At 39.8% G+C, this 12,169-nt stretch overlaps 1 non-coding gene across 1 annotated transcript; it reads left to right on the top strand.

Moving 5' to 3' along the window:
* The first annotated feature begins 11,105 nt into the window (after positions 1-11,105).
* Positions 11,106-11,211, top strand: LOC122033163. The gene has a single exon (XR_006126412.1). It is a non-coding gene; the product is annotated as a small nucleolar RNA R71 (small nucleolar RNA).
* The last annotated feature ends 958 nt before the right edge of the window (positions 11,212-12,169 follow it).

The raw sequence follows: 12,169 nt of genomic DNA, 5'->3' as shown, positions 1-12,169 counted from the left end.
ATCTATCTAGGCATTCTAGAGATATTAGACATCCACCTAGGATGTCACTCGTTAATAAGTGTTGTTAAATGCCATTTGTCCTTAATTACAAGGAATTAAACTTAATGCATGATAATGTTATGACATACATCAAAATAAAATAATTTTCAAAAGAAAAATATTCTATAACTACATGATGTATGAATGTCATGACATGGTATTTTTGGATTTTTCATAATAAAACATGAATGCAAAACTAGACATGATGTCATGGCATATGATGGGCAAACAATCATGGCAAGATTTAACATAAATAAAATATACCTAGATTAACTATCTAAGTATCCTTAAAGTCTTAGCTAAACTTACAACTTAAACCTAGATTGCTCTAAAGTGCTTCAAGAGAATGCCAAAGCCTAAATTGGCATTTCTAATTTCCTTGATTTAATGTATGCCAATTGAAAATAAACATGTCCTCAAATGTTGGCATATTCCATTTGTCCTCAAGAGTGATTACATAAATCAAGGCCCGGATTGCCTTAAATTTCCAAGAGAATACCAAAATCCCAACTTGGTATTTCTCAAGGTTTTCCCAATTTGTGTCATTTTAAGATAAAATCAATTTTTCACCATTAGACACATTTTACTCTTTCAAGGAGTAATCAATAGGTCCATTTCATTTTCAAAGGTTAACTAAAACCTTGAAAATGCTCCTTGAGTGTCAATTTCCTCAAAGTTGGGTTAACTACCCTTCTAATCGGAGTTGACACTCTAACCCATCTATGGGTAGAGAAGATGCTCCTAGGAACCCAACACCTATTGGTGCTCCTTGGATGCTCTAGGTACTCACTAGGGATAACTTCCCTAGATACCTTCCTAGTGACCTTGTTGGGCTTCTTAGAAGCCTTGGTCACACTTTCTAGGTCAACTCTAGGGAAAACCTCCCTTGTGACTTTGTTTGTGACTTTCTTAGACTTCTTAGAAGTCTTAGTCACATTTATTGCAAAAATACTCTTAGGGATGACTTCCCTAGTATTTTTGGCTTGACCACTAGACCTAGGGTTTGTTCCATAACTATATAGAACTCTATGGTAAGAGGGCACATCCTTCTTAGCCTTTGGTTTGTATCCCAAACCTCTATGGCCATTGGATGACTTTTGTACCCCTAAACCTAGGTTATGCTCATTTTGCCCTAATAGGATATTTTCCATCCTTTTTAGGGTCTTTTCCATTTTATCAAGTCTTGACCTCAAGACTTGATTTTCCATCACTAAGTCCTTAGTTTTTGGTTTTCCATTAAGTTCATGAGCATTTTTGTGCCTAGGCTTATAGATACAATCCTTAGAGTTCTTGCCTAGACTTTTACTTACATTCCTAGCCTTAGGTGTAGTAGTTTTAGCATGAAAAGCTATATGTTTTTCTTTAACGCTATCATGCTTTCTATTTTCATGGTAAATAGCATTAAAATGATATAAGTTAGAACTATCATGCTTTTTACCATAATGTAAAGGGGTAGGCTCAATAAATGTTACCTTCTTCTTTACCTTGGAGGCTCCCCCTTGACGAATGCCTCCTTGAGCCTTGACCATCTTCTTCCCCTTGGGGCATTGACTTCGGTAATGCCCTTTTTAGTTGCAAGAAAAGCACACAATGTGCTCCTTGCTCTTTTTATTCGGGGATGGTCTCCTTGGGCTTCTCCTTGCCCTTTTGTGCCACTTGGCCCTTCTTCTTGGCCAAGTTGGGACACTTGCTCTTGTAGTGCCCATGTTCCCTACATTCAAAGCATATAATATGATTTTTATTATTAATTGAAATATTTATACCTTTGCTTGTAGGGGTGGCAGCTTTTCCTTTGGATCCGGAGGTAGAAGCTTCCTCTTGATCGAACCTTGATTCCCCTCCATTTGATTTTTCTTGACTTGTGGAGGTAGAAGCTTCTTCCTCCCCTTCTTCTCTTGACCCGGATGTAGAAGCTTCTCCTTCTTCTTGATCCGGTGTCACCAAGAATTGCTCCCCCTCAATCCTAGAGGTGGAGGCTTCATCATCTTGAATATGAAACAAGGAGTATGCTCCGTCCTTGTTCCCTTCGTTGCATTCCCTTGAGGATGAAGCTTCTTGGATTTCTTCTTCTTCGGAGGTTGAGCATCTCTCAACCTTGGAGTCCTCCTCTTGATCTTGCTCCAAAGAGTCACCCTCTCCGGATTCTTCATGATCTTGTACAATGGAGGGGATCTCTTCATGAAACTTGGCCAATTTGCTCCATAGTTCCTTTGCATCTTCAAATTCTCCAATTTTGCAAAGGATGGTGCTTGGCAATAAATTGACCAAGAGCTTGGTCACTTTGTCATTGGCCTCACACCTCTGGACTTGCTCTTGGTTCCACTTGCTCCTCTTGAGAACTTTACCCTTTGAATTTCTTGGAGTCTTGAAACCTTCCATTAGAGCAAACCATTGCTCTATCTCCATCATAAGAAAATTTTCGATTCTTGATTTCCAAGAATCGAAACTCGTAGAAGTGTATGGTGGAGCCACCCTTGTGTCAAATCCAAGTCCATCTTGGAATTGCATCTTGAAGTTGAGCTTGATAAAGTCTTGAACTTGAAGAATTTGCTCCAACTTCTTCACCCTCTAGCTTTTCTTGTTATGCTTGACCCTTCCGGCGATGATTCCGGTGAAGAGCGGCCTCGCTCTGATACCACTTGTTCGGACCAAAAGTAGCTAGAGGGGGGGTGAATAGCTCGTCGCGTTCGCTCGTTGCTCGGAGTTGCTTGTTTCTTCAAAGATGTGCAGCGGAAATACAAAGAAACAATCACACAACGCTAACACGGTTGGTTTACTTGGTATCCACCTCACAAGAGGTGACTAATCCAAGGATCCACACCAACACACACACCCTCCACTAAATAAAACTCTCCTTTATGGTAACTACCAAGGGCGGAGAAGCCCTACAAGACTCAATACAAGAAGAGAGGGAAAGGATACAAGAAATACAAGCTTACAAGCTTACAATGAGTATAAACCCTAACCCTAGCTTCTCTTCTTGGCTTTGATCCGCCTCTTGACTTGGAAAACTTCCAAGATCCTTCAAGAATTGGCGATCTGAGCTTTGTGAGTGCTGTGGAGGAGCTGGCGAGAAATCTGGAGTGAATCGGAGAAGAGATGCCGAAGGAAAAGAACGCCTGCGGCCTTTATCGACGCCAACGGTCGGACGGATCGATCCAGAGTGCTTCTGTGCTCTGGGAAAAACGCCTGGATCGATCCACGGATCGATCCAGCGCTTATCGCGCGAAGCAGCCGCGTCCCAATCGATCCACTGATCGATTGGAACATCTGGATCGATCTATGGATCGATCCAGAGGCTCTCTGTTCGCTTAGGAGAAGCTTGGATCGATCCACTGATCGATCCAGCTCCTGGATCGACCCACTGATCGATCCAACACTTGGTTTTTGCCCAAAACCAAGTTCCAAGCCTCTCAAACCAACATCCAGTCAACCTTGACCTGTTGGTACATCATGCCTAACATCTGGTCACTCCTTTGACCTGCTAGGACTTCCCACCAAGTGTCTGGTCAATCCCTTTGACCCACTTAGACTTTTCTATTCATGCCAAGTATCCGTCACCCTTGACCTACTTGACTTCATCTCTTGTCAATCCTTTGACCTCCATCAGATTTCCTCGTGCCAAGTATCCAATCAATCCTTTGACCTACTGGACTTCCCAACACCGGATGTCCGATCATCCTTGATCCATCTGGATTTTCCTGCCCGGCTTCACTCACCGGACTTTCACCAGCTTCACTCACTAGGGTTTTCCATCCGCCTAGCTTCACTCACTAGGGCTTTCACCTGGCTTCACTCACCAGGACTTTCACCTAGCTTCACTCACTAGGGTTTTCCTTCTGCCTGGCTTCACTCACCAGGACTTTCACCTAGCTTCACTCACTAGGGTTTTCCATCTGCCTAGCTTCACTCACTAGGGCTTTCACCTGGCTTCACTCACCAGGACTTTCACCTAGCTTCACTCACTAGGGCTTTCACCTGGCTTCACTCACCAGGACTTTCACCTAGCTTCACTCACTAGGGTTTTCCTTCTGCCTGGCTTCACTCACCAGGACTTTCACCTAGCTTCACTCACTAGGGTTTTCACCTGGTTTCACTCACCAGGACTTTCACCTAGCTTAACTCACTAGGGTTTTCACCTGGTTTCACTCACCAGGACTTCCCTGTCAAGTATCCGGTCAACCTTGACCTACTTGACTCTTCTTCAATCAATTTCTTATTGTCAAACATCTAAACTCAAACCAAGACTCAGCTTGGTCACCCAGGTCAACCTTGACCTGAGAGATGTTGCACCAACATACTTAACATGATTTTTAAGTCAAAATGCCCAAACACAAAATTAAATGTCATGGAGTCATAAAGCAGTAACATAACTAGGCATAGTTCTTATTAAACAAAAGAACGACTTTCTCTTTTAGCCAAGGCACTACCACACACATCCTTCTAGCCCCTCCTGCTACTCCCCTAGTTCATCCATTCCTTGCCTTTATCTATGGTACAAGAAAGTAAGCTGTGAGCACTCATGGCTCAGTAAGTTCCTTTCCTACTCACAAAACCGTATAACATATTAAAATCACAAGACATAACACATGGAGGAAATTCATTATATCATGCAGCATATCATGACATATCATAACATAAGCGTAAGGTATCATGGCATAACATAACATAATCATCAATTGCACCCTGAAATATCATAACATCATCATAAATATCATGGCATAATCATAAGGTATATGCAAGGTGAATTCATAAACATGTATCATAAAAACATATGCAATATGTCCTTTGAAAACTTATAATATACATACTTAAACATAATCTTAACATGATTGGGGACCCAGCTTGTACCACATACATAAATGCACGCGTCCTATGTAGGTCCAAGGTAGCAAGTCTTGAACCCTACAAGACATACATACTAGGCCCGTTTCTTAGTCCATCGACCTAGGGGCACTTAGGAGCCCATCCCTAACGAGGCCCGTTTCTTAGTCCATCGACCCCGGGGCGCTTATGGAGCCCACCCTTGGTACAAGCCATACATAAAGTAAAATAGCATGTTTTTACATATCATGGTTCTTATCTTTTCTTGTACATCGTGTCACTTATCATATCATACCATATAGACTTTTGGGCACACAGCTCATCATAATGGTATGTAAAGATTTGGGCACACAACACATCATATATTTTATGCATAAATTGGGCATACAACACATCATATGTTTCATGCATAAATTGGGCACACAGCTCATCACATATATCATGGATAATTTGCACATAGCTTCATCATAAATAATACACACCATAGCATAAGGGTTTCCATCATGTATAGATCATAAGTGTACATAATTAAACATCGAAGCATAGAAATCTCAAAATCATGGCATATAAGATACATGGAAAACATAATTCGATCTCTAACCCTAATGTCTTTTAGTGGCCTAACCATATAGGTTGGGTTTTTGGTAAAACTTCATCCCAACATGTGAACCCTAAGTAAGCATCATTTCTTATACCATAAGAACTATCATGAGCAAGTTTAGGTAGAGTTCTAGGTTACTTAAACTTACAACTTATCATGGCCAAAACTTATCAAGCATACATTGGGTTAAAAACTATCATTCAACCTTGTGAACCCTAAACAACCTTCATAGCAAACATTTCAAGGAATAACATGAGCATGGTTGAGTTAGGTTCTAAGTTTCCTAAGCCCTAAATCATGAAGTGGCCGAAACTTGTAGGGCATCAAATAAGGGTTCAAGTGCCCTAAAAGCATGAGAACCTTAAGCAACTTTCATAGCAAATATATCAAGGAATAACATGAGCATGATTGAGTTAGGTTCTAAGTTTCCTAAGTCCTTCATCATGTAATGGCCGAATGTTATAGGACTTACAATTTAGGTTCAAGTGTCCTAAAAGCATGAGAACCTTAAACAACTTTCATAGCAAATATATCAAGGAATAACATGAGCATAGTTGAGTTAAGTTCTAAGTTTCCTAGGTCCTTCATCATGTAATGGCCGAATGTTATAGGACTTAAAATTTAGGTTCAAGTGTCCTAAAAGCATGAGAACCTTAAGCAACTTTCATAGCAAATATATCAAGGTCTAACATGAGCATGGTTGAGTTAGGTTCTAAGTTTCCTAAGCCCTAAATCATGAAGTGGTCGAAACTTGTAGGGCTTCAAATTAGGGTTCAAGTGCCCTAAAAGCATGAGAACCTCAAGCAACTTTCATAGCCAATAAATCAAGGAATAACATGAGCATGGTTGAGTTAGGTTGTAAGTTCCCTGAGCCCTAAATCATGAGGTGGCCGAATGATATAGAGCATGAATTTAATTTCCATACAACAATAAACATAAGCGCATTAGATTAGCTACATAACATTTCATCAAGGAGTTTATGAGCATCTTAGATTTGTTTTAACTTCTCCTAGGCTTTAAAAAAAATCCAAACCTAACCGAACCTTCATGGACATGAAATAGAGTTTAACTTAGCATATAATCATGGGCATATCGTAATAGTTTCATATCTTATCTTAAGGAGATCTTGGCATACTTAGTTTTAAATTAAAGCTCTCCTAGGCCCTTAGTTCTATCATGGCTGAATACTCATGAATCTAATTTCTACCAAACATTTTAACATAGATAAGTCGTTACCATAAAATACATGCTACAAGAGAAATATCAAGCATATAAATTTTAGATCCTTTCATTCTCTAGGTCCTTCCTTTGGTCTTATCTTGGTTAGAATTTCTTCATGATGTCTTCTTAGCTTTTTATGTGACCGAATCTACATAGAAAAATAAGAGCTATTGTACCACAGGTGAGGGGAACTTACATCCTTTCGCTTGTGGTTTTCCTTAGAGAGAAAAGTGTTCTAGGTGATAAGGAAGGTGGAAGCTTCTTCTTCTTGTACCTCCTTTTGTTTCCTTTGCTTGTAAGGGCTAGAACTTGAAGGTATCCTCTCTAAACTTTGTTTTTCTTGAAGAGAAGCTTAGCTTAGCTCTCGGACAAAGGAGAGGGAGAGAGTTCTTGGTTCGGTGAGGAATGAAGAAGCAAGAGGAAGGAGGAAAAATGATTTAATCCCTTATTTTTTTCTTCTCCCAATCTATTTATTCCCTTGCCCATGAAACATGTCCTCATTCACTCCCTCAACTCTTCTTTTCCCCCACTCCATTAATTCCCATGAAAATAGAGAGAGGAAGGGAAGTAGTAAATCCTTCTTTTGCTTGCTCCTTTTCTTAACCAAGAGGGAAAAGAAGGTAAGCAACTTGGTTTTCTCTTGTTCTTTTTGCTTAGTTTTCTTTTCTCCTTTAACTAAATTTTTCATTCCTTTCTATCCAATCATTTCTCCTTATCCTAATGGTTATCATTCATAAATTTATCTCCATTTATTGTGGGAGGTTCAAGGTTCAATCCTTGACCTCACCTCTTCTTATTCTATATTTTCTTTTGTTTTGATTTTCCCTTTTTTTTCTCCTATTCTTTTCATCTCTATGCTTTAAGGAAAATAATATTCATATACCTATAATTTCGTGGGTGTTACATGCAGTTCTCACTAAGGTTTGGAAAAAATGAAAATCGGAATCAAAATCAATCTTATGTAGCATAGCCCATAGAGAATAAAGTTCCACTTTTTTGACGACTCCATCACTTTCCCCCCTACCAAAAATAGTTTTGCTCATGATTCTATGTAGATATCTAAAAATAGGGTTTTGCATGTGAGAAGGCTTGGCTCTTGAGGGCTCATAAGGGTGATCTGATCCGGTGATTGAATTCCAAAAATGATTCCAATTAAACCTAGAATCAAACCTTCGAGAGCTACCGGAAGACAATCCAAAACAAGTGTTAAAGTCACTAAATGTTCATTGAAAGTCTTGATTCATCAAACTAAAAGTGATCTTGCCAACAAAATCATCTTCATTGGAAAAATGGACATCTAGAGAACTTAGAGACTCCAAAACAAGTCGAGGATAAGTTGGTAGATATGAGTACAACATATCACTCCAATCTAGGAAACCTATCATTCCAATCTAGGAACCCTATCATCCAATCTACATCATTCCTAATTCCTACCATGTCAAGGACAGTTGGATCCATATATCTTGTATACACAATCTTTCTATTGACAAGAATTGCAAATCTAGTTATTTGATCATTATTTCTAAATACAATATTGAATTCATTATCGTTACCTTCGTAGCGTGATGCCCTCTTTCCCTTGCCTTTGACTTGTTGTTTCCCCTTATCCTTGCTTGGCTCCTTCCCCTTGTCTCCACTTGATCCACCACCTCCCTTGCGTAGTTTCTTCAAAAGGTTGGACATAATGTCAAGTTTGAGTGGGGAAAGGTACTGTTTAAGGTTGGAGGAACTAGATCTTGAAGAAATAGGTCTCAAATAACAAGGTCTTTGGTTAGGGAAATGGAGATCTTAGATCTAGGAGAAGAGAAGAATCTAGATCTAGGTGAAGTTTGTGGAGAAGAAAGGGTTTTAGGTTTAGATCTGAAAAGGTTTAGGAGAAAGGTTGAGGAAGAGAGGAATTTTGGAGAGAAGAGGGTGTTGAGATGAGGTGAGTGTGTGGGGGACACGACCTGGATCTGACCGTGTATAGGAGACACGGCCTGAATAAGTTTCTCCATACGTGTCATGTAGATCTACACAGCCCCTGCCTTCTCCTTCTTGGGTATCTTTGCACGGACGTGTCTGGGACACGCCCTTATCAGTCTCCTTCTCTGGAATCAGCACACGGCCGTGTCAGATGACACGACCATTGCATGCTTCCGCACTGGTTCCTTCACACGGTCGTGTGTGAGACACGGCCAAGAAGTTCTCCTCCTTTGGATTCTTCACACGGCCGTGCGTGAGACACGGCCAAAAAATTTTCCTCTAGATTCTTCACACGGCTGTGTCTGGGACACTACCATGCACCTTTTCTTCTCTGGAGACTCCACACGGCCGTGTCATGTAGACACAACCCAACCTTCTCCCTTCTCTACACCATGAGCCTGGCCGTGTACAGCACATGGCCATGCTCTGTTTTCCTCCAATTGATGCGTCTCCACTTTTCTAGCTCTTCCAACACTTCCATGCCCATGAAGAAGTCATGGCCAGCTCATGGAAGTGAAATTTCAACCTGAAAACAAAGCAAAGTAAAAATACTACTAATGAACAACAAAAACATGGAATGAATCTAACTAAAAAGAACCCTTGGGTTGCCTCCCAAGAAGCGCTTGTTTAAGGTCTTTAGCTTGACTAATTTTGATTACTCCTCTCTTTTCCTTGCCCTACGAGGGCAGACATATTTGTCACTTTTGTTGGAAGGTCTCCTCCCAACATCTTCCACCAAATTATTTTCTTCGTTTGGTGGCCTCCCATGAGGATGGAAATTTCATTCCTCCAGTTTGTAAATGCTTGCCCTGCTACAAGAATTTAAGAGAGAAGAGACATGGTTAGAGGCTTTAGATAAATCATATTCCAACCGTTCCTTACCAATCACCAAAGAAAGTTTATGATTCTTAACATCTATGAAAGCTCCTGCTATAGCAAGGAATGGTCTTCCCAATATGATAGGGATTTTTGGGTCCTCCTCCATGTCTAACACAACAAAATCGGTGGGAATTACACTCCCATCTACTTCTACCGGCACGTCCTCAACGATACCCATAGGGTACCTGCAGGAGTGATCAGCAAGTTGTAGTGCCATGGTAGCAAGTTTAAAGGTTTTGAGACCTAATTTATTAAAATAGAATAAGGAATGAGGCTAACACTTGCCCCCAAATCACAAAAAGCTTTCTCAATAAATTCAGCTCCTATATTGCAAGTAATATAAAAGCATCCGTGGTCTTTCAACTTTGGGGAAGTCTTCTTTTCAAAAAGAGCGTTGCATTCCTCTGTAAGTGCAATGGTCTCTACATCTCCTTTCCTTCTCTTATTTGACATGATGTCCTTCAGGAATTTGGTAAACTTGGGCATTTGAAGGATTGCATCAATGAGTGGTACTTCAACACATATTTCTTTTACCCTCTCCAAGAATTTGTCAAACTCTTCATCCTTCTTTAACATAATAAGTCTTTCAGGAAAAAGGGCTGTTATACTTTGATGGTGGAGTGGAAGAGTCTCTTCAACCTTAGTGGTACTCTCCTTATCAACTTGAATCTAATTTGGTGATGGAGGAGAGAGCTCTTCTTCAGTGTGCATCCCTTTTGGAGCAGTCACTTGGGGATCTTCCAAGGTCCGTCCACTCCTAAGCTCAATTCTGATGCAGTGCTCCATGGAATTGACATCAGGCTTGCTAGGTAATTGTCCTGGTGCTCTAGAAGATGAGGAAGCTAGTTGGGCAATCTGACTTTCCAAAATCTTTTGATGTCTATCAGAATTGTCCATTCTCTGAGTAAGCTTTAAAATGCCTTGTTTCATTTCATTCTGAGTGGACATACTTTCTTCAAACATTTTCTCAATTTTAGACATAGGAAAGCCTTGAGAAGATTGTTACTGAAAATTTTGTTGCCTGGATTGAAAATTAGGCCTTGCCCCCATGCATGGTCCTTGATCTTGATTATTTCTATAGGAGAAATTTGGATGACTTTTCCATCCAGGGTTGTAGGTATTTGAGTATGTGTTGTTCTTCTTTTGATTGAAACCCATGATTGCACCACATTGCTCTAATTGATTGATTTGTACAGTGATAGGCCCCAATGGACATGAGTCATTTGAATGTTCAGAACTTCCACAAACTTCACAGTAAGAAACAATGGCATTGGCCGTAGTTAAGCTAGCTCCCATATTCTCAAACTTTTTTGTAAGAGCATCCAGTTTTGCAGCCAATAAAGTCACTGGATCAACATCAAATTTTCTTGATGGTTTTGTTGTTGGGTTCATACAAGAATAGCCACCATTTCTTTCATTAGCCCATTGATGGTGGTTTTGTGCTACACTCTCAATTATCTCCTCGGCTTCATCCAAGCTCTTATTCATAAGTGCCCCTCCAATAGTTGAATCAAGGGACACTTTTGTATGATAGTTGATGTCGTTATAAAATGTATGTAGTACTAACCACCTTTCTAAACCATGGTGTGGGCATTGTCTGAGCATACTATTGTATCTATCCCATGCTTCAAATAAAAATTCAGAGTCCGCTTGCTTGAAACTTGCAATAAGATTCCTCATATGAGCCATTTTACTTGGAGGATAGAATTTATCAAGCAATTATTGCTCACATTGTTCCCATGTGGTGATGCCATTTAGAGCCAAAGAGTTTAACCATTGCTTGGCTCTATCTCTCTAGGAGAACCCAAATAGAAGTAGGCGCATTGCCTCTAAAGGAACACCATTCATTTTCATTGTACCGCATATTTCGTAGAAGACTTCCAAATGTTGATTTGGGTCTTCATGCGGTCCTCCACCAAATTGATTTTGCTGCACCATGGATATAATTGCAGGTTTGATCTCAAAATTATTTGCTTCAACTGAAGGCCTTGAAATACTAGATCGAAAACCCCTAGTATAAGGTGCTGCATAATCCTTTAGTGGTCTATTCTCTATAATAGAATGTTCTTGTTCTTCTTGTTGTCTTTGCCGAACTTTTCTTCTATGAAATGTTCTGTCTATCTCAGGGTCTAGAGGAAGAAGTTCTCCTGCAAAGTTAAATCTTCGCATACACAAGAACAAGATAGCAAGATATGTTTACAAAAGAAAAAGAAAGAAAAAGACTAAATCAAAAGAAAACAGAGAAAAGTTAGACAAAGATGTTAGAACGAAAAATGCAGAATTAGAATTACAACAGAAAGGAATTGACAAAAATGTTATACAAGAAATGAAAAACTTATGAAAATAGAATTCTAACAATTACTTACAACTATGCAAATGAAAAGAAAAGTTATGTCTAGTCTAACTCAATTGATAATCCCTAATGTTATAGCGCAGTCCCCGGCAACGACGTAAAAAATTTGTTGACCTCTGCAAGTGTGCGAAAATATCGCAAGTAATATAAAAGATTATCATATCCACAGGGACTGGAATAAGCACTAAGAATATCTCAATGCGAATTAGCTAGACAACGAATCAATGGATTGACAAAGTCTAAGTGTAACTATGAAAAGTAAACAAAAGAATGAAAGAATAGGCAAC

This window comes from Zingiber officinale, chromosome 11A (genome assembly GCF_018446385.1).
Source record: "Zingiber officinale cultivar Zhangliang chromosome 11A, Zo_v1.1, whole genome shotgun sequence".
NCBI classification, from domain to species: Eukaryota; Viridiplantae; Streptophyta; class Magnoliopsida; order Zingiberales; family Zingiberaceae; genus Zingiber; species Zingiber officinale.
Note: the sequence above shows the minus strand (reverse complement) of the source record. Positions and strands in the feature narration are given on the sequence as shown.